Here is a 21825-nt window from a genome sequence, read left to right on the forward strand (position 1 = left end):
AGTCTCAGTAGAGAGTCTATTTGGAGGATTTTATAATTGAGTGACCTACTAGGGCATGTTTGTAAGGCCAAATAGTTAATGAAAAGGATAGTTAATCTAAAAGGAAGAGAGAATGTAATCTCACTTCTCATGTAATGTGGTTTTCAATCCAGCTTTCTGATCTACTCAGTTCCTATGTGACCACTTGTACAATTGTCCAGAATCCACAGTGATGGACTGATGCACACCAGTATTTCTGACATTCAATCATTCAGAGTGTTTATGATACATGGGTGTCCTGTGGGTGAGCTAGTAGGCAGCTCACTGTGAGCTGCTTTATATTCTCCAGATGGTGCTTGCAGAGTGAGGGGAACAGAGAGGCTCTGGTGACTACTGCAGGTGGGGAGTTGTGGGTTCCAGAACATTTCCCCTGATTAAAAAGGAAACTATGAATTTGGGGAACCCTAACTTGTGAATGTCCTGGAAAATCACCAGGATAAGCCCTCAAGAAAAACACTTGTTAGTCAGGGGGAATTTCAGATTAGTCCGTCTGGACCAAGAGAAGGCTACAACAGCACCAATTAGTCAGTGATGTCAGAACTTTCCCATCTTGTTACAATCTACACTGTTCCAACATGGCCAAGGAATGAAGATCCAGAGAGGGAGAGAGAAGGAACCTTGCAGAAATGGACACATGTACATTTCCTGGTAGGTCCCCTGGGCCTCAGCAGGGGAGAGGGAAACACTGAATAGGCTGAATATGAGGTGGAGCTGACACTTGACTGACCTGGACTTGTGAAAGCCAGAGTGATGGAATGTGTGGAATGGCTGCAAGGTGATGCAGGAGATGAGGATGCATAGGAGTGTGGGTGATGACAGCCCCTGAAGGAGGATGAGCCAGATCACGTTTGTATCTGCTATGGTCTCAGCCTTTGTGTCCCCCAGAAATTTCATATGATGAAACCCTGATTCCCATGCCTATGGTATCCATAGGTGGGGCCTTTGTGAGATGACGGAATTATAAGGATGGAGCCTCCTCAGTGAGTTGAGTGCTTTTATATATAAGAGACACTCAGAGCTCCCGAGGCCCCCGCCCCACCGCCCCACCGCCCCCCCCTTCCCTCCCCTCACCATGTGAGGATACAGTAAGAAGTGTGTGACCAGAAAGGACCCTGCATGACCACGCTGTGGAAATCCATTTCCATTGTTTTTAAGCCTGTGATATTTTGTTATAACAACCCAGAAGGACTAAGACAGCACCCTAACAATGTTTAGACAGTTCAGTAAACCTTATGCTATTTACACAAAAGTGCAAAGCACTTATCTTGTCTGGTGTAACACTGTGATAGTTGGCTGACAGTTTGTGGCTGGCTTTCATAAGGAATCCTGAGAATTCAGTCTTCTTGGTAGCATGACCAGAACCATGAAGAATTGTCTAATTCTTTGATTCTAATAACTTGACCCAGAATAATTGACTGTGACTTTTACATAATCTCTTAATGGTCTTCTTTGTAATGCCAGGATCTGCTATTTGGGACTACTTGTAATAGGCGCTTCATTCTCTCAGTTGTAGGGGTGGATTTTCTTTTGATTTACTCTTAAAGGAAGATAAGAAATGTTAAGAAATTGCCCTCTTAGATTTTGACATCTCTGCAGAGTCTGTGTTTATTTTTTTAACAAGAGACCCATTTCACAGAGCATGCATTAAAAAGCTGTAAATTTCAAAGAAGCTTGCTATGGGATAGATCATTATGACCACCTCAGAGCTGGATGGGATGGCTGTGGATTTAGCACGTTTTGAGGGCTCGGCATGCCAGGATCTTGAAGTACATGTCAACTTTACGTGAATCCCTGCACAGGCAGTGGAACAGGTTATAAAATTCAGAATGACAGCATTTTCATTGCTGGACTTCACGTATGGGATATCTGACCAGACAATGGGATCATCGCGAATCATCATCAGGGCTGGAGCAATAATCTAAATACCCAAATGATAATGACTTCTTATGCATTTTACTAGTATTTGCTTATCTTTTGTTCTAATTATCAAATAAAGATTTGGGGAAGACATATGTATATAAAACTCTCTATATATGGATTTTGGAGCCAGCTTATGAGAAAACTATTAGAAATCTGAAAAGTAGATACTAACTCCAGTTTAGTTTTAAATTTCTCTTTTCTTCCTTCCCCCTCTCATCCTTTGATTTGAGGAGAACAGAGGAAGAAGAAAACTGGGACTTCAATAGCATATGTCCTGGGTTACTTTAAAGAAAAATGCTGATCTTGGAAATTCAGTTCTCTAGTGCTATTACTCTTGAAAATATTTCAACCACCTGTGCCCAGGAAGAGGAAAGCTTTTGGTGGAATTGTGTGCAATGCAGGAAAGGCTGCACACGTCAAAAATTGCAGTAAAATTCTGATTCCTTCACAGTAGAATCTATCACTGTGAATGACTAGGCTCCTGCTTTATGTAGTAGCAGTCTAGCATATAGAAGTCATGAATCTTTTTCTTATAAAATGAGATATTTCCAAACTCCTTATGCATTACAGAGGTCACCTCTTTCATTCATGAACAAAGCAAGAAAGCCCTCTGCAGGATGCTCACCTTCCTGAAATGACTCTCTAAGAATGTTTGAAGTCTCTCTGACATGTCCTCAATCTCCTCGGTGTTTGATACGAAAGTCTCTGGCAATTCTTTCATTCTCTGCAGCTCCATGACTAGATGATACAGAGGATTATTCCAGGAGTACAGTAGCACGAATGCCCACTTAGTAATGATTTCATTCTAAGCAACCATAAGAAACAGTCTCATTAAAATAATCATAATTGAGTGGTTTTGGTAACATGTGGTCTTTGCTCAGAGCAGCTAACCTAAACAACTTTTGGTTATTCCTATGTGCATGCAAAGATTTTTGAAGGCAGTAAAACTTGCAAAAGTATAAAAAATTAGCTGTTCGTTCACAGTTTGCTGAAATATAACAATCTAGGTTATTTTAGAAACTAATTCTTCTGATGAGTTCTATATAACATGAAGATTTTTCAATTTCCTCTGAAATTCTACCACCACTCAGTGAGTTCTTCTGTGTTTGTATATTTGCGTGAGAGAATCTAAGTATTTATGGCAAGTCAGTACGTGCCTGCAGTGCCTGACCCAGGAAAGAGGGATTCCACCTGTGCCCACATCACTGTCACCCAGTGATTCATTTGTATTAATGAATCAAATGAGTCCTTCGTATTGATTTTTGATCGGTAATTGTTTTATGATATTACAACAAAGAGACAAGGAAGAAGACATGGCATTCCTAAACAGGCTTCTCTCCTCAACTGATCCCAACACCAGCTCCCTGCTGATTCAGAGGAGTCTGTTTTGTTGACATGTTTCCGGGCAGAAAATGGCACAGCATTGTCTTAGTAACAGCATCAGTGGGATGGAGGGTTTTCCCCCCTAGTTCAGTACTACTTGCAGAATTGAGCCTGAAAATCCCGGGGCCTGAAGATCTCTAGTTAATATGCTTGATTTCTTTACAGCCATGAACTGTCTTACTGGTAAAGAACAGAAAACTGAATAGGATTAAATATAGTAATGCACATAAAGTGCTTAGTAAAATGTGAGCCATGTAGTAACTCTCAATAAACTTTAAATTTAAGCTTATTGAACAATCCCCCCTCTTCTTCCTCTTTGTCTTTTTTCCTTTACTTGTTCACCCTCATTATTAGTGAGCTTGACAGAGGAAAACAATGCTGGTATCATTAAGAAGGTTGTAGAGAGAGAAGATAGTATTTTAAGGGGGGATGCATGTGAAAATATTTTAAATTACGTTAGGAGGAACGATAATGCAGGAAATCAGAAAGGAGAGATTATAACTGTGAAAATTTGGAGCTGCAACAAATGATTGAGGCTTGATATGTAAACTGTGTGGTCCTCAGATCAGAGGCAATTTTTGCGGCCATGAGAAGCAAAGCAATGTTAGACAGGTCATTGTGGGGGAGACGTACAAATTAAGAATAAAAGGTGACAGAGGAGTCATTGAGAATGACAAATGAAGGACATATCAGAGAAGTGCAAGCAGAATGAGGAGAGCCTTGAAAGGCAGATGCGAGGGCTCGGGTGGTGCAGTATAGGATTGCAAAGTAGGAGTCACTAGTAACAGGGAGGACTCAAACTGGGGTGTGTTTCTTTATATTCATGAATTTTGCAATCTTATATTTTACACATGGAAGTTCCCATTCATTTCCTGTTTCCATCCAGAATAATAGCTGCAATCTTGTGTCTAATGCATTGGTTGAACTAAAGTTGTCTGCATGGACAATTTATAGATCTGTTATCTATCTTGCTACTACAAATCTCTAGTCATCCCTTGATTTTGCTCATGCTTCATGAACTGCATAATATAATTTCTCTTCAATTGCTTATGGTTCCTCCACCTTTTTCTGCATGTACAGTTACCATAACGTCTAATGATCTGACGTCTGGTAATCTACATAGTGTCTCATCTGAAACGGTGAAAAACCCAGGTGAAAGACTCACGTTCAGCTGGTGGGCTTTATATCTATCTTTGGAAAATCGAAGGCATTGGTTTGGCAGCTGTTGGCAGCATTGATATGGTACAGTTTGCCCTGGGCATATGTTTCATTCTGAAAGTGATCAGGCAATTAGTTAGTGTTGTTGGGCATTCATTAGATGAACCCATTAACAGAACATTAGCATCTTTGATAGACGTGAATTTTTTTTAGTGGTGGGTCATCACAAAAAGTCATTCTTTTTCTCCTTTTCTATACATTGTCTCTATAAAAATGATTTTAGATACAACTTTTCTAAATTTAACCTTTTCCCTTCTCTGTTTTATCTTTTTTTTTTTTTTTTTTACTATTTGAACCAAATCTAGTATGTATGTACCAATATTTGGTGCTTCCCAGGGGACGGTAGTGGTAAAGAACATTCCTGCCAATGCAGGAGATATAAGAAGACTCAGGTTTGATCCCTAGATGAGGAGCATCCCTTGCAAGAGGGTACAGCAGCATACTCCAGTATTCTTACTTGGCCAGTCCTATGGACAGAGGAGCCTGTTGGGCTACAGTCAGTAGGATTGCAAAGATTGGACACAACTGAAATGACTTAGAATGCATCCATGCACCTATATTTAACCACTTAATCTCTTGTTTACCTGGAAGAGTTGGAAAAAAGAAAGGACAGTCAAAATGGAGGACGAAAGGATATCTAGTGAGTAAAAAGAACTATGTGAATTTAATAGAAACCTTTAGCACCGCCGTTTATTAGCTGTCTGTCCTATGTGTGCTCCCTGATTGACCTAAAAGAATTAACATAAAACTTCCAAATACCTTCCTCAGAAAGAGAATAGCTGTTTCCAATTGTAAACACCCCTTCTATTGTAGCTGGAAACCTATTCACTGAAAATCTTAAAACAATAATATGTAGCTTTAAAAGAACTGCAAGTATTCGTTTTTATGAGCAGGATTCAGCTTTGTTTAAAATGTTCCATCCACCCAGTTCACTGCAGAGCTGCTGCTGCTGCTAAGTCGCTTCAGTCGTGTCCAACTCTGTGCGACCCCATAGACCGCAGCCCAGCAGGCTCCCCCGTCCCTGACATTCTCCAGGCAAGAACACTAGAGTGGGTTGCTATTTCCTTCTCAAATGCATGAAAGTGAAAAGTGAAAATGAAGTCGCTCAGTCGTGTCCGACTCTTGGGGACCACATATACTGTAGCCTACCAGGCTCCTCAATCCATCCGATTTTCCAGGCAAGAGTACTGGAGTGGGTTGCCATTGCCTTCTCACTGCAGAGCAGTTCTCATTTATTGGCTATTACTCTGAGCCTGGAGAAGAAAGCCCACGGAGACTTTGAAGGACCAGAAAATCAATATGCTTCCTTTCCCCAGTCCCACCTAAAAGTGCTTTGTGTCAGGTAGTATTGTGGACTGAATGTGTATTCTTCAAATTCATCTGTTAGAGCCCTAACTGCCGAAATACTGTGTTTCGAAAAGGATTCTGACTTTTTGGGATCCCATGGTCTATAACCCACCAGATTCCTCTGTCCATGGGATTTGTCAGGCAAGAATACTGGAGTGGCTTGCCATTCCCTTCTCCAGGGAATCTTCCAGACCCAGGGATAGAACCCAAGTTTCTCATGTTGCAGGCAGATTCTTTACCATCTGAGCCACCAGTGAAGCCCGTTAATGGTAAATGAGCTCTTGGGTGGAACACTCATCCAATAGGCTTAGTGTCTTCATGAAGCGAAACACCAGAGAATTCTCTCTGTGTCTCTGTGTCTTTTCATCTATCTCTCTTCCCTACCCCCCACCCTTTGTGAGGACTCACGGAGAAGCCAGCCTGGGAAGAAAGAGTCCTTACCAGAACCTCACCTTGCTGGCACCCTGATCTTGGACTTCTAGCCCCTGGACTGTGAGGAAATAAATTTCTGTTGTTTATTTCTCAGAGTCTATTGTATTCTTTTATGGCATTCCTACCTGACAAATACAAAATCATTTATTTTGCTTATTTAAAAAAGAAAATGAATGAAAGGAAATTGAACAATTTATTGCACTTCTTAGGAAACTTTGAGATTTCACAAAACTGATCCTTTCTTCCATTTCCACATCTTACGAACTGACGGCTTCTTTGACCGAGAGAGTATGCTTCTGCAGCCTTCTTGTTTAAAGGATAGTCTAGCCCCATCACTTAGGGAAGTTTCCTTCTGAGAGCCTGGCAGGCTACAGTCCACGAGGTCGCAAGAGTCGAACATGATTGAGCAACTAAACCACCACTACCATAGTACTTACAAACTCCTGGAACATTATTGTGGAACGGTTATGGAAGTCATGGGATAGCCAGGCAACTTTGATAAACAAGTCTGTAGGGGATCTCAGGGAGGTGGCAAACACGTCAGGCCCGCAGGAGGGGCATGGGTTGCCTGGGCACAGGAGCAGATTTGACATGACCAGCAGCAGCAGAAGGCAGGACCCTGTTTAAATAAAACCATGAGCCATTCTGAAATGATCTAGTCACCTAAGGTTATCCAATCCATCCTGTGGAAGAAAGCCTTCTCTTTCCTGTTGCTGTGAGCAGGACTTGTTGCTGTAGAAGCTGGGGTGGGATAGGAGCGCCTTCTGTGTAAATTTAGATGGATGATCGTATTTGCACAGATAGACAGTTGGATAAGTAGGTTACTCCCTGTATTTTTGAATTGCTCCCATAAGTACTTCTGTGCTCTGCAAACATTTGGAACTAAATCTGAGCCAGAGTGTTTGGGTCATTCTTTTAAGACAGTTTAATGTTGGGACTCTGCAGACTCTGAACAGCAAGGCCCTCTAGGAGTTTGAAATTTTTTTTTACTCTACATTGACTAATGCTTGAATTTTAGACACTGAAATGACAAGAAAAGTCCAGTTTATCTGTGGTATACCATCACACTGGGGTAAGAGTAAACACGAGACTGTCTGATAACTATTATTGAGTACAGAGAGAATACTAACAGTAAAAGGATACTGTACCTTGGATCTGCTCACTCACCTTTGTAACCCCATGCATGTCTTTGATACTTTCCTGAAAGCTTTAAAACCCCTTAAAATTTGTGTTTCACAGGAACCCTGTGAGATAACCTTAATCTTCACTATGATCATCAAGTTATGTTAATGAAGATGTGATGACTTGGAGAGGGCAAGTAGTTTTCCCCAGTTTCCATTATTAGCAGATGCAGGTGACTGGGCACCAATACTACTCATCTGTTCACTTCCTGATGTCACATCACACATGCCAGTGGCCCTAAATCTGCATGTGTGTAACCAGAATACAGCAGGAGCTGTGATGACTCTCCTTAAAGAGAAAAATATTTTGTCTTTGACTGCAAAACAGCAGTGGTCTGAGAACACTGGTTTTATCCACTTGTTCTGCTCTGTCTATAAAACACTCACTGTTACAGTCTCTGACAGTCATCAGTGTGGGGCCTGGTTCTCCTGGCTAGCCTTTCTTCTAGGCACCTTGACAGCTCTTCTACCTTTATGCATCTTTAATCCTCTCGTTACATTTGTTTCTTTGAGAAAATAGCAAATAAAACTCCAAATGGTAATACAAGAATATTACCTGGTCGGGGAGAGGAAAAGATGGCGGAGGAATAGGACGGGAAGACCACTTTCTCCCTCACAAATTCCTCAAAAGAACATTTCAACGCCGAGCAAACTCCACAAAACAACTTCTGTAGGCTTGCAGAGGACATCAGGCAACCAGAAAAGCAGACAATTGTCTTCAAAAACAGGTAGGAAAAAATATAAAAGACGAGAAAGGAGACAAAGAAGGTGGGGAGGGAGCTCCATCCCTGGAAGGGAAGCCCGTCCCGGGAAGGGAATTTTAAAAAGAGAGGTCTCCAAACACCAGGAAACACTCTCCCTGCCGAGTCTGTGATGAGCCTTGGAAACACAGAGGGCAACATAACAGGAAGGAAAAATAGATAAATAATTAAAACCAATAGATTACAAGCCCAACAGTAACTCCCCCAGCGGAAAAGCAGCACAGACGCCTGCATCCACCATTGGGAAGTGGGGACAGGGCAGGGACGCGCGGGAGGCGCAGGCTGCAGTGCTTTGTAAGAATCGGGCAGGAATGCCCCACGTGCAACCAGAACGATCTAACTTGGGCTAGCAAACCAGACTGTGGGATAGCTACCATGCGAAAAGCTCGAACATAAGACACTGCCAGGACCAAGCACAGAACGAAGGACAGAACGGAAAAAGCCGGCTGCAGATCATCCCCCGCCGGGGACAGGCAGCCAGAGCTGTAAGGACTGGAAAGGGGCAATTGCAGACCTGGAGAGACTTGACTTACCTAATTGCAAGCAGGCTCCTTTGCTAAGACTTCTGGGGGTGCTGGACAGTCACACTCTGCCTCACAGGGGGCGCCAGCAGTCCACCCAGAAAGCTGAGCAGCGGCGGCAGAAAAGGAGACAAGTCACGGCGATCGCGCTCGCCAAACTCCTGAGCTGCTCGGACCTGGGAAGGGCACAAAGCACAGTCCCAGCTGAATCTGTGCCCCTGAGGGCTGCCTGAGCGCCGAACCTGAGCGGCTTGGACTGGGGAAGTGCACGCAGCCTAGGGCCGGCCCCAGATGGTTCCCAGCTGAGCATCGTAGAGCCGGAGCAGTTTGTGCGCCGCGAGAAGGGACAGGTCAAGCGGGGCTGAGACACTGTGAGCACACGACAGTGCTATTTGTTTGCAGCATCCCCCCTCCCCACAGCGCGACTGAACTAGTGAGCCTAAAAAACCAGCAAACAGAAGAAGTTAAACAGAGGGAACCACCTTGGAAGTGATCCCACATGGCCCATAACATCAGAGAAGGGCCAGATATATTTTGTCTATTTTTAAAATCATTCCTTTTTTGTTTGTTTGTTTGTTTTTGGTTTTTTTTTCTAACTTTTTTTAATTGTTAAGTCTTCTATTTCTCCTCTAATTTTTATTTCTATAACCTACTATTACTATTTTTAAAAAAAGACTGTTTTTTTTTTTTTTAAGACAAACACCATATATAGTTTTTGGATGGTTGTTGGTGGGGTTTTTTTTTGGGGGGGAGTTGTTTCTTTTTTTAAATAATTCTTTTTTTTTTTCTTTCTTCCTTTTTCCTTCTGCTTTACTTTAATATTGTATCTTTGAAAATCCAACCTCTACTCTAGATTTTTAATCTTTGCTCTTAGGTTTTTGTTGTCAATTTTGTACATTTAAAAACCCAAACTTCACTACCCAAGTTTACCTGAGAGCGAGATTACTGGCTTGACCACTCTCTCCTCCTTTGGACTCTCCTTTTTATCCACCAGGTGGCCTCTGTCTCTTTCTCCCCATCCCTTCTCTATCCAACTCTGTGAATCTCTGTGTGTTCCAGACGGTGGAGAACACCTAAGGAACTGGTTACTGGCAGGATTTGTCTCTCTCCTTCTCATTCCTCTCTCTTATCCTCCTGGTCACCTCTGTCTACTTCCTCCCTCTCCTCTTCCCCGTATAACTCTGTAAATACCTCTGAGCAGTCCAGACTATAGAGCGCACATAAGGAAGTGACTACTGGCTAGCTTGCTCTCTCCTCTTTTGATCTCACTACATCTCATTCCAGTTACCTCTAACTACCCCCTCCATCTTCTCTTCTCCTTGTAACTCAGTGGACCTCTCTGAGTGTCCCTCAATGTGGAGAAACTTTTCATCTTTAACCTAGATGTTTTATCATCAGTGCAGTATAGATGGAGAAGTCTAGAGGCTACTGTAAAAATAAAACTGAAAACCGGAAGCAGGAGGCTTAAATCCAAAGCCTGAAAACATTAGAGAACTCTTGAATTCAGGGAACATTAAGCAATAGGAGCTCATCAAATGCCTTCATACCTACACCGAAACCAAGCTCCACCCAAGGGCCAACAAGTTCCAAAACAAGACATACCACACAAATTCTCCAGCAACACAGGAACACTCCCCTGAGCTTCAATATACAGGCAGCTCAAAATTATCCCAAAACCTTTGATGTCTCATAACCCATTATGGGTCACTCCACTGCACTCCAGAGAGAAGAAACCCAGCTCCACCCACCAGAACTCCAACACAAGCCTCCCTAACCAGGAAACCTTGACAAGCCACTGATAGAACCCCACCCAAAGTGAGGAAGCTCCATAATAAAGAGAACTCCACAAATTTCCAGAATATAAAAAGGCCACCCCAAACGCAGCAATTTAACCAAGATGAAGAGACAGAGGAATACTCAGCAGGTAAAGGAACAGGAGAGTTGCCCACCAAACCAAACAAAAGAGGAAGAAGTAGGGAATCTACCTGAGAAGGAATTCCGAATATTGATAGTGAAAATGATCCAAAATCTTGACATCAAAATGGAATCACAGATAAATAGCCTAGAGACAAGGATTGAGAAGATGCAAGAAAGGTTTAACAAGGACCTAGAAGAAATAAAAAAGAGTCAAAATATAATGAATAACACAATACATGAGATCAGAAACACTCTGGAGGCAACAAATAGTAGAATAACAGAGGCAGAAGATAGGATTAGTGAAATAGAAGATAGAATGGTAGAAATGAATGAATGAGAGAGGAAACTAGAAAAACGAATTAAAAGAAATGAGGACAATCTCAGAGACCTCCCGGACAATATGAAACGCTCCAACATTCGAATTATAGGAGTCCCAAAAGAAGACAGAAGGAAAGATCATGAGAAAATCCTTGAGGAGATAATAGCTGAAAACTTTCCTAAAATGGGAAAGGAAATAATCACCCAAGTCCAAGAAACACAGAGAGTTCCAAATAGGATAAACCCAAGGCAAAACACCCCAAGACACATATTAATCAAATTAACAAAGATCAAACACAAAGAACAAATATTAAAAGCAGCAAGGGAAAAACAACAAATAACACACAAGGGGATTCCCATAAGGATAACAGCTGATCTTTCAATAGAAACTCTTCAGGTCAGGAGGGAATGGCAAGACATACTTAAAGTGATGAAAGAAAATAACCTACAGCCCAGATTACTGTACCCAGCAAGGATCTCATTCAGATACGAAGGAGAAATCAAAAGCTTTACAGACAAGCAAAAGCTGAGAGAATTCAGCACCACCAAACCAGCTCTCCAACAAATTCTAAAGGATATTCTCTAGACAGGAAACACGAAAATGTTGTATAAACCCGAACCCAAAACAATAAAGTAAATGGTAACGGGATCATATTTATCAATAATTACCTTAAACGTAAATGGGTTGAACACCCCAACCAAAAGACAAAGACTGGCAGAATGGATACAAAAACAAGACCCCTCTATATGCTGCTTACAAGAGATCCACCTCAAAACAAGGGACACATACAGACTGAAAGTGAAGGGCTGGAAAAAGATATACCACGCAAATAGAGACCAAAAGAAAGCAGCAGTGGCAATACTCATATCCAATAAAATAGACTTTAAAACAAAGGCTGTGAAAAGAGACAAAGAAAGCCACTACATAATAATCAAAGGAACAATCCAAGAAGAAGATATAACAATTATAAATATATATGCACCCAATATAGGAGCACCACAATATGTAAGACAAATGCTAACAAGTATGAAAGGGGAAATCAACAATAACACAATAATAGTGGGAGACTTTAATACCCCACTCACACCTATGGACAGATCAACTAAACAGAAAATTAACAAAGAAACACAAACTTTAAATGATACATTAGATCAGTTAGACCTAATTGATATATATAGGACATTTCAACCCAAAACAATGAATTTCACCTTTTTCTCAAGTGCTCATGGAACCTTCTCCAGGATAGATCACATCCTGGGCCATAAATCTAAACTTAATAAATTCAAAAAAATGGAAATCATTCCAAGCATCTTTTCTGACCATAATGCATTAAGATTAAATCTCAATTACAGGAGAAAAAACTATTAAAAATTCCAACATATGGAGGTTGAACAACACACTTCTGAATAACCAACAAATCACAGAAGAAATCAAAAAAGAAATCAAAATATGCATAGAAACGAATGAAAATGAAAACACAACAACCCAAAACCTGTGGGACACTATAAAAGCAGTGCTAAGAGGAAAGTTCATAGCAATACAGGCATACCTCAAGAAATAAGAAAAAAGTCAAATAAATAACCTAACTCTCCACCTAAAGCAACTAGAAAGGAAGAATTGGAGAACCCCAGAGTTAGTAGATGGAAAGAAATCTTAAAAATTAGGGCAGAAATAAGTGCAAAAGAAACAAAAGAGACCATAGCAAAAATCAACAAAGCCAAAAGCTGGTTCTTTGAAAGGATAAATAAAATTGACAAACCATTAGCCAGACTCATTAAGAAGCAAAGAGAGAAAAATCAAATCAATAAAATTAGAAATGAAAATGGAGAGATCACAACAGACAACACAGACATACAAAGGGTCATAAGAGACTGCTATCAGCAGTTGTATGCCAATAAAACGGACAACGTGGAAGAAATGGACAAATTCTTAGAAAAGTACAATTTTCCAAAACTGAACCAGGAAGAAATAGAAAATCTTAACAGACCCATCACAAGCACAGAAATTGAAACTGTAATCAGAAATCTTCCAGCAAACAAAAGACCAGGTCCAAACTGCTTCACAGCTGAATTCTACCAAAAATTTCAAGAAGAGCTAACACCTATCCTCCTCAAACTCTTCCAGAAAATTGCACTGGGACGTAAACTTCCAAACTCATTCTATGAGGCCACCATCACCCTAATACCAAAACCTGACAAAGATACTACAAAAAAAAAAACTACAGGCCAATATCACTGATGAACATAGATGCAAAAATCCTCAACAAAATTCTAGCAATCAGAATCCAACAACACATTAAAAAGATCATACACCATGACCAAGTGGGCTTTATCCCAGGGATGCAAGGATTCTTCAATATCCGTAAATCAATCAATGTAATTCACCACATTAACAAATTGAAAAATAAAAACCATATGATTATCTCAATAGATGCAGAGAAGGCCTTTGACAAAATTCAACAACCATTTATGATAAAAACTCTCCAGAAAGCAGGAATAGAAGGAACATACCTCAACATAATAAAAGATATATATGACAAACCCACAGCAAACATTATCCTCAATAGTGAAAAATTGAAAGCATTTTCCCTAAAGTCTGGAACAAGACAAGGGTGTCCACTTTCACCGCTACTATTCAACAGAGCTCGGGAAGTTTTGGCCACAGCAATCAGAGCAGAAAAAGAAATAAAAGGAATCCAAATTGGAAAAGAAGAAGTAAAACTCTCACTGTTTGCAGATGACATGATCCTCTACATGGAAAACCCTAAAGACTCCACCAGAAAATTACTAGAGCTCATCAATGAATATAGTAAAGTTGCAGGATATAAAATCAACACACAGAAATCCCTTGCATTCCTATACACGAATAATGAGAAAGTAGAAAAAGAAATTAAGGAAACAATTCCATTCACCATTGCAACGAAAAGAATAAAATACTTAGGAATATATCTACCTAAAGAAACTAAAGACCTATATATATATAAAACTATAAAACACTGATGAAAGAAATCAAAGAGGACACTAATAGATGGAGAAATATACCATGTTCATGGATCGGAAGAATCAATATAGTGAAAATGAGTATACTACCCAAAGCAATTTACAAATTCAATGCAATCCCTATCAAGCTACCAGCCACATTTTTCACAGAACTAGAACAAATAATTTCAAGATTTGTATGGAAATACAAAAAACCTCGAATAGCCAAAGCAATCTTGAGAAAGAAGAATGGAACTGGAGGAATCAACTTGCCTGACTTCAGGCTCTACTACAAAGCCACAGTCATCAAGACAGTATGGTACTGGCACAAAGACAGACATATAGATCAATGGAACAAAATAGAAAGCCCAGAGATAAATCCACATACATATGGACACCTTATCTTTGACAAAGGAGGCAAGAATATACAATGGAGTAAAGACAATCTCTTTAACAAGTGGTGCTGGGAAAACTGGTCAACCACTTGTAAAAGAATGAAACTAGATCACTTTCTAACACCGCACACAAAAATAAACTCAAAATGGATTAAAGATCTAAATGTAAGACCAGAAACTATAAAACTCCTAGAGGAGAACATAGGCAAAACACTCTCTGACATAAATCACAGCAGGATCCTCTATGATCCACCTCCCAGAATGCTGGAAATAAAAGCAAAAATAAACAAATGGGATCTAATTAAAATTAAAAGCTTCTGCACAACAAAGGAAAATATAAGCAAGGTGAAAAGACAGCCTTCTGAATGGGAGAAAATAATAGCAAATGAAGCAACTGACAAACAACTAATCTCAAAAATATACAAGCAACTTATGCAGCTCAATTCCAGGAAAATAAACGACCCAATCAAAAAATGGGCCAAAGAACTAAATAGACATTTCTCCAGAGAAGACATACGGATGGCTAACAAACACATGAAAAGATGCTCAACATCACTCATTATTAGAGAAATGCAAATCAAAACCACAATAAGGTACCACTTCACACCAGTCAGAATGGCTGCGATCCAAAAATCTGCAAGCAATAAATGCTGGAGAGGGTGTGGAGAAAAGGGAACCCTCCTACACTGTTGGTGGGAATGCAAACTAGTACAGCCACTATGGAGAACAGTGTGGAGATTCCTTAAAAAAATTGCAAATAGAACTACCTTATGACCCAGCAATCCCACTTCTGGGCATACACACCGAGGAAACCAGAATTGAAAGAGACACATGTACCCCAATGTTCATCGCAGCACTGTTTATAATAGCCAGGACATGGAAACAACCTAGATGTCCATCAGCAGATGAATGGATAAGAAAGCTGTGGTACATATACACAATGGAGTATTACTCAGCCGTAAAAAAGAATTCATTTGAATCAGTTCTGATGAGATGGATGAAACTGGAGCCGATTATACAGAGTGAAGTAAGCCAGAAAGAAAAACACCAATACAGTATACTAACACATATATATGGAATTTAGAAAGATGGCAATGATGACCCTGTATGCAAGACAGCAAAAAAGACACAGATGTGTATAACGGAATTTTGGACTCAGAGGGAGAGGGAGAGGGTGGGATGATTTGGGAGAATGGCATTCTAACGTGTGCACTATCATGTAAGAATTGAATCGCCAGTCTATGTCTGACACAGGATGCAGCATGCTTGGGGCTGCTGCATGGGGATAACCCAGAGTGATGTTATGGGGAGGGAGGTGGGAGGGGGGTTCATGTTTGGGAATGCATGCAAGAATTAAAGATTTTAAAATTTAAAAAAAAAAATACTAAAAAAAATAAATAAATAAAAAAGGCAAAAAAAAAAAAAAAAAAAAAAGAATATTACCTGGTCAACACCCAAGACAACATCATTGGCTCTGAAAACAAGGCCTGTCTCTTCCTGACGTTGACTATTTAGGGACAAAATCTACCTGTCTGGTCGGGAGTACATCCTGACAACCCACGGAGCTTAGGTTTTGAACCACCTCCAAGCATCTCTTCTTTGACAGCAGAGCTAGACCTTCATGCTTCCGTGATGTATTGTAATATTTCAGAAATTATTCCTGGCCCTACCTTTGGCCAGCAGAAGCATAAAATCATAGACTCTTGCTAGCGTGATTTTAATATTCCTTTTCCTGTCTGTCCTTTGTAAGTAAGCAGAATTTAAGACTGAAGTGAGCAAGAACTGAGTTTGGACAAGAGAACTGATAAAATAGAGATTTTATCCTCCTGAATGAGATCTGAACATCATTCTTTTCCCGATTTACCAGAAGAGTGATAAATTAGTGAAGGATAAGATATCAGCATTTACTAGGTTTTCTCTGCTTTTAGTTATTTTAAAGGGGCATGGTAACTAAGAATAAAATGCGTATTTAAAATTAGATGATGAAATAAAAGAAGTGGTTCTCAAAAAGGAGACTTACAAGTTGGAGAAATTTGGGACTATCTCTCTCATCAATTAAAAGCTTATTGTGACAGGCAAAGAGAATAATAGCTTATATAACATAAACGTATTTGTGTGCAGGTATCCATGTGCTATGCATAAATATATGCTTAATTCCTTCATGAAACTTTGGACCTTATAAATGAGATTTTATAAGAGGCAGTAAATATAGCAGAATACCCTAATTCCTAATGTAATTGATCATGTATTGGTAGATGACTAACTATATTATTTTTCCTGTTAAATTGTTTTTTTTTAATATTTTATCTCAAATATTTAGTTTTAATTTAAATTTTTTTATTTGGAGGCTAATTACTTTACAATGTTGTATTGGTTCTGCCACATATCACAATGAATCTGCTGCGGGTGTACACATATTCCCCATCCTGAACCTCCCTCCCACCTCCCTCCCCATACCATCCCTCCGGGTCATCCCAGTGCACCAGCCTAAGGATCCTATATTGAACCTGGACTGGCGATTCATTTCTTATGTGATATTACACATGTTTTCATGACATTCTGCCCATTCTTATTCATGTGTTGCCTTGATAGCACATATATTTAAAAATTGGAATAATACTGAGAAGATTAGCATGGCCCCTGCCCAAGGATGACACACAAATTTGTGAAGCCTTCCATGTTTTTCTGTAACAGCTTCGAGGGTTGGGATGGGAAGGAAGGTGGCAAGGAGGTTCAAGAGCAGGGCACATAGGCATACCTATAGCTGATTCATGCTGATGTTTGGCTGAAAGCAGTACAGTATTGTAAAGCAAGTCCCTTTCAATTAAACATCAATAAATTCAATTATAAAAACTGTTATTAGGGATCATATAACAGGTTCACATATCCATTGTGTGACTAAAGAGGATCTGACTAGAAACTGATGGTGTCAATTATCATTGGTTAGTGATTCATTAACATTATAGTTGAATGAGAAAAGTAAACTAACAAACACTACTGTCATAATTCCGTGCCATAGCAAGCTATAATCCTTGTCTGTGTTCGCTTTTAGGTGGTATAGTGCCCAAACTTTGAAACTGAGCCTGTTCCCAGAAGCGCAGTCATGAGTCCTGCCCAGGGTTTTTGTTCCAGATGCTGGAGGCTTCTGTTTACTGCTCACTAAGGCCGAAATTTTTTCTCTTGAGCATTCTCACGTATACAAGTCTTCATATTTTGGTTTTCTCATTTGATTCTCTTATTCTTTTGATCAGACTACCAAGTCCCTTTACGATTTATTTTTCTGACACTTTTGTGCTTTGATCTTTCTGACACTCATTCGTGTACTTGCTTCCATGTCTACCTCTCTGAGTAATTTTCAGCATCTACATAAACCCTACCCTATTCTCTTACTGTCTGGATTTTGGCGTTTAGCATCAGCATATTTTTATGAACATCATTTTCCTTCTGGTGCGGTTTCTGATACACAGTTTAAGCTGGTTGGCTCACATCTTGCTTGCTTGTGTTGTCTCCAAAAAATTAGAGAACTCTGCTTTTTCTAGTCAGTACTTCCCCTTGTTTTGATATTGTTGATAATTTTCTGTGATTTCACATCCTGCCTCATAAGCTTTGTCTTTCTCAATCTACTGTAACTTGAGACTATGTGCCTCTCTTTTGGTACTACTATTTTAAGTAAATATCCACTAGTATAGCAGAGAATTAAAGGGAATAAAATTATAATAGTATTAGTAATAATACATTCCCCCCCAAATATAATCCAGTAATGCTCCCAGTTTTAATGGACTTCCTATCCATGTATTATTGAGGTCCCATACTCATTTTTCTGTACTAGGTGTTTCAATTTTGAAATAGAATATAGAAAACAATGGGGTAGAAAATCCTGAAAATCACCTTGGATTTTAGATGCCTCAAGATTAAGTATGTAATTATTAGTTTGTTATAGTTAATAAGGTTATTCTGAGCACATATAGCTCATTGTAGAGTGATAGCTATTGAATGAAGGATGTATACTGTGAACTCCAATCACCAAACAGGTGATTGGAGATAAAGAAAGCAATGCCAGGAAGACACAGGCTTCTGTTCTGGAAGGAAAAACTTACAGTGTCTCTCATCTACAGTCTACTCTTCAGATTTTTCAAAACACTTACTCTTCCTCTGCTTATTTAATAATTTGGGTTGTTTGATTTCTTTCAAAATTGAGTTGCATGAGTCTCTTATATATACTTGGATATGAAGCCCTTACCAAATATGTGATTTGCAAATATATATTTTTTTTCATTCCATAGGTTGTCATTTCATTTTATGGATGGCTTCCTTTACTATGCAGAAAGTTCTGAGTTTGATGTGGTCTCACTAGTTTATTTTTGCAGTTTTTGCTTTTGCTTTTGATGACTGAGTTGTTTGAGATGCTTGTATTTTGGTAAGTAATCCTTTATCAGTTGTCTTTTTTGCTATTATCTTCCTCAATTCTCACCAAAAGACACAGACTGGCTGAATGGATACAAAAACAAGAACCATATATATGCTGTCCACAAGACATCCACTTCAGTCCTAGAGACAGATACAGACCGAAAGTGAGAGGATGGAAAAAGATGTTTCATGCAAATGGAAATCAAAAGATTGCCGGATTGGCAATTCTTGTATCAGAAAAAATACACCTTAAAAACAAAACTATTATAAGAGATTAAGAAGGACACTGCCAAATGATCACGGGATCATCCTGATAAAAAGGCACAACAATTTTAACTATTTTTGTACACTACATAAGAGCACCTCAATACATATGGTAAATACTAACTGACAAAAAGGAGAAATTAACAGTAACACAATAATAGTAGGGCATGTTAACACCACACCTATGCCAATGGACAGATCAAGAAAACAGAAAGTTAAGAAAGAAAAATAAGCCCAAAAGGAAATATTAGAGCAAACAGACCTGATTGATATCTTTAGCACATTCCATTCAAATGCAGAAGAATACACTCTTTTCTCAAGTGCACACGGAACATTCTCCTCATCTTGGGTCACAAATCAAACCTCAGTACATTTAAGGAAATTGAAATTATATCAAATTTTTCTCTGACCACAACACTATGATACTGCTGCTGCTGCTAACTCGCTTCAGTCTTGTCCAACTTTGTGCAGCCCCATAAGCGGCAGTCCACCAGGCTCCTCTGTCCCTGGGATTCTCCAGGCAAGAACACTGGAGTTGGTTGCCATTTCCTTCTCCAATGCATGAAAGTGAAAACTGAAAGTGAAGTCGCTCAATTGTGTCCACCTCTTGGGAACCCCATGGACTGCAGCCTACCAGGCTCCTCCATCCAAGGGATTTTCCAGGCAAGAGTACTATCATACTAGATATCGATTATAGGAAAAAAAACGATAAAGAACACAAACACATGTTGATTAAACAACACATTTCCAAATCATGAACAGATTACTATAGAAATAGGGGAAATCAAAACATTCCTAGAAACAAAGAACAATGAAAACATGATGATCTAAAACCTAGAGGATGCACAAAAGCAGTTCTAAGAGGGAAGTTTATAGTAATACAAATCCTACCTCAGGAAACACATTGAATTGAAAACCTAGCTTTACATATTTTTAACTCTTTTAAAATTTCTCTTATCAATGTCTTAAAGGTTTTGCATAAAATCTTTCAACACCTTCCTAAGTTTATTTCTAAGTGTTTTATCTTTCTGTGATGAAATAGTAAATGGAATTGTTTCCTTTATTCCACTTTCAGATAGTTTGTTGTTGATATACAGCTAGGCAACTCAGTTTCATATATTGGAATATAGTAAACATAATGTATGCTACATCTTTAAAGGATAGATGTTTTCCCACAAATAAGCCATATAGACAATCAAAAGGTGTATGACAAGATGCTCAGCATCACTAATAATCAAAGGAAATGCAAATCAAAACACAAGAGATATCACCATTTACCTGTCTGAATGTCTAGTACCAAAAATGGAAGAAATGACAAATGTTATTGAGGATGAAGAGAAAAAGGAGTGCTTATGCACTGTTGAGAGGTATGTATACTGGTGAAACTCCCATGGAAACACACTGTGGAGGTTATTCAAGAAATTTAAAAGAGAACGTTTATGTGATCCATTATCCTACTTCTGGATATGTAGTCAAAGGAAATGAAATCATTGTCTCAAAGAGAGATCTGTATTCCCATGTTCATTGCAGCATTATTTACAGTAGCCTTGGTATAGGCACAACCTGAGTATCTTTCAACAGGTGACTGGATTAAAACAATGTGACGTGACATATATAGGTAAATATTATTTAGCCATTAGATTAGAAAGAAATCCTTCCATTTGTGGCTACATGGATGAAACTGGAGGGCATTACACTAAGTAAACTAAGTCAGAGAAAGACAAATGCAATATGATCTCAACTATAAGGAGTTTCAAAAACAAAAAAAAAAAAAAAAGGAAGTCAGAGTAAAAAAATGGTTGCCAAAGCCTGGAAGGCAGGACAAATAGGGAGAGATTTTTAAAGGTTACATATTTTCCTGTATAAAAAATTAATAAGGTGAGGATCTAAGTTTGAGCTTCATGATCTAATCATGAGATTGAACAAGCTCTGGGAGTCGGGGATGTACAGGGAAGCCTGGCATGCTGCAGTCCCTGGGGTCACACAGAGAGGGACACGACTGAATGTCCTACTGACCTGAAGAGAGTGGAACTTACCTGTGTTCTCCTCATAAAGCAAAAGTTAAACATCTGTGGTGCTGGCATTGTTACTTAATAGAAAGGGAAACTCATTTCTACTACGTGCACAAATGGGGTGGACAAGATGATGGAGGGGTAGGTAGAAGTGGGGTACACCTCTCTCCACGGATGCATCAAGAACGTCTAAAGATGCAGCAGTTGTTACAGAAGACCAAGTGAATACTGGCAGGACTCCCTGATTACTGAGAAGGAATATCCGGATCCATATAGAACTTCTCAACGCAATGGAAAGAATGGACAACAAGGAGGGGGAAAGAAGGAGGAGAGCAAGTGGAACCAGCCTGCACCCGGGGATGACGGAGCTGAAGTGCAGGGGAGAGATCCCCGCATCCATGGCCGTCCACTGGGACGCGGGAGATATTTGAAGCAGTTGGGGAGTGAACTCACTAATCTGGGACAGTCTGAATGGAGTGAGAACCACATAGACAAGCCGTGCTGCAGCCTTTCATACCTCGGACAGGGTTGTAAGTCCACAGGTGTCCAAGGAAGCTGGGAGCTGGAGCCATGGGGATTGCAAAATGATTCCAGGGGGTGAGGACTCCTGTTGACTGAGGAGAGTCAGCCTGATGGGATGGGATGGAGGAAATCTGCTGCATGGGATGCTTCTTAAGGAAAGCCATGAGGCCATAAAAGTAGGGTTCTACTGCCTGTGGATTAGTGCTCTT

At 39.7% G+C, this 21825-nt stretch overlaps 1 non-coding gene and 1 pseudogene across 1 annotated transcript; one reads left to right on the forward strand and one right to left on the reverse strand.

Moving 5' to 3' along the window:
* Positions 1-1766: 1766 nt before the first annotated feature.
* LOC138425130 (chorionic somatomammotropin hormone 2-like) lies at positions 1767-21666 on the reverse strand (annotated as a pseudogene).
* On the forward strand, positions 16987-17096 carry LOC138426108 (U6 spliceosomal RNA). Its single transcript, XR_011251532.1, has one exon. It is a non-coding gene; the product is annotated as a U6 spliceosomal RNA (small nuclear RNA).
* Positions 21667-21825: the final 159 nt, after the last annotated feature.

The sequence above is a fragment of the Ovis canadensis genome, chromosome 20, assembly GCF_042477335.2.
Source record: "Ovis canadensis isolate MfBH-ARS-UI-01 breed Bighorn chromosome 20, ARS-UI_OviCan_v2, whole genome shotgun sequence".
In the NCBI taxonomy this organism is placed as follows: domain Eukaryota; kingdom Metazoa; phylum Chordata; class Mammalia; order Artiodactyla; family Bovidae; genus Ovis; species Ovis canadensis.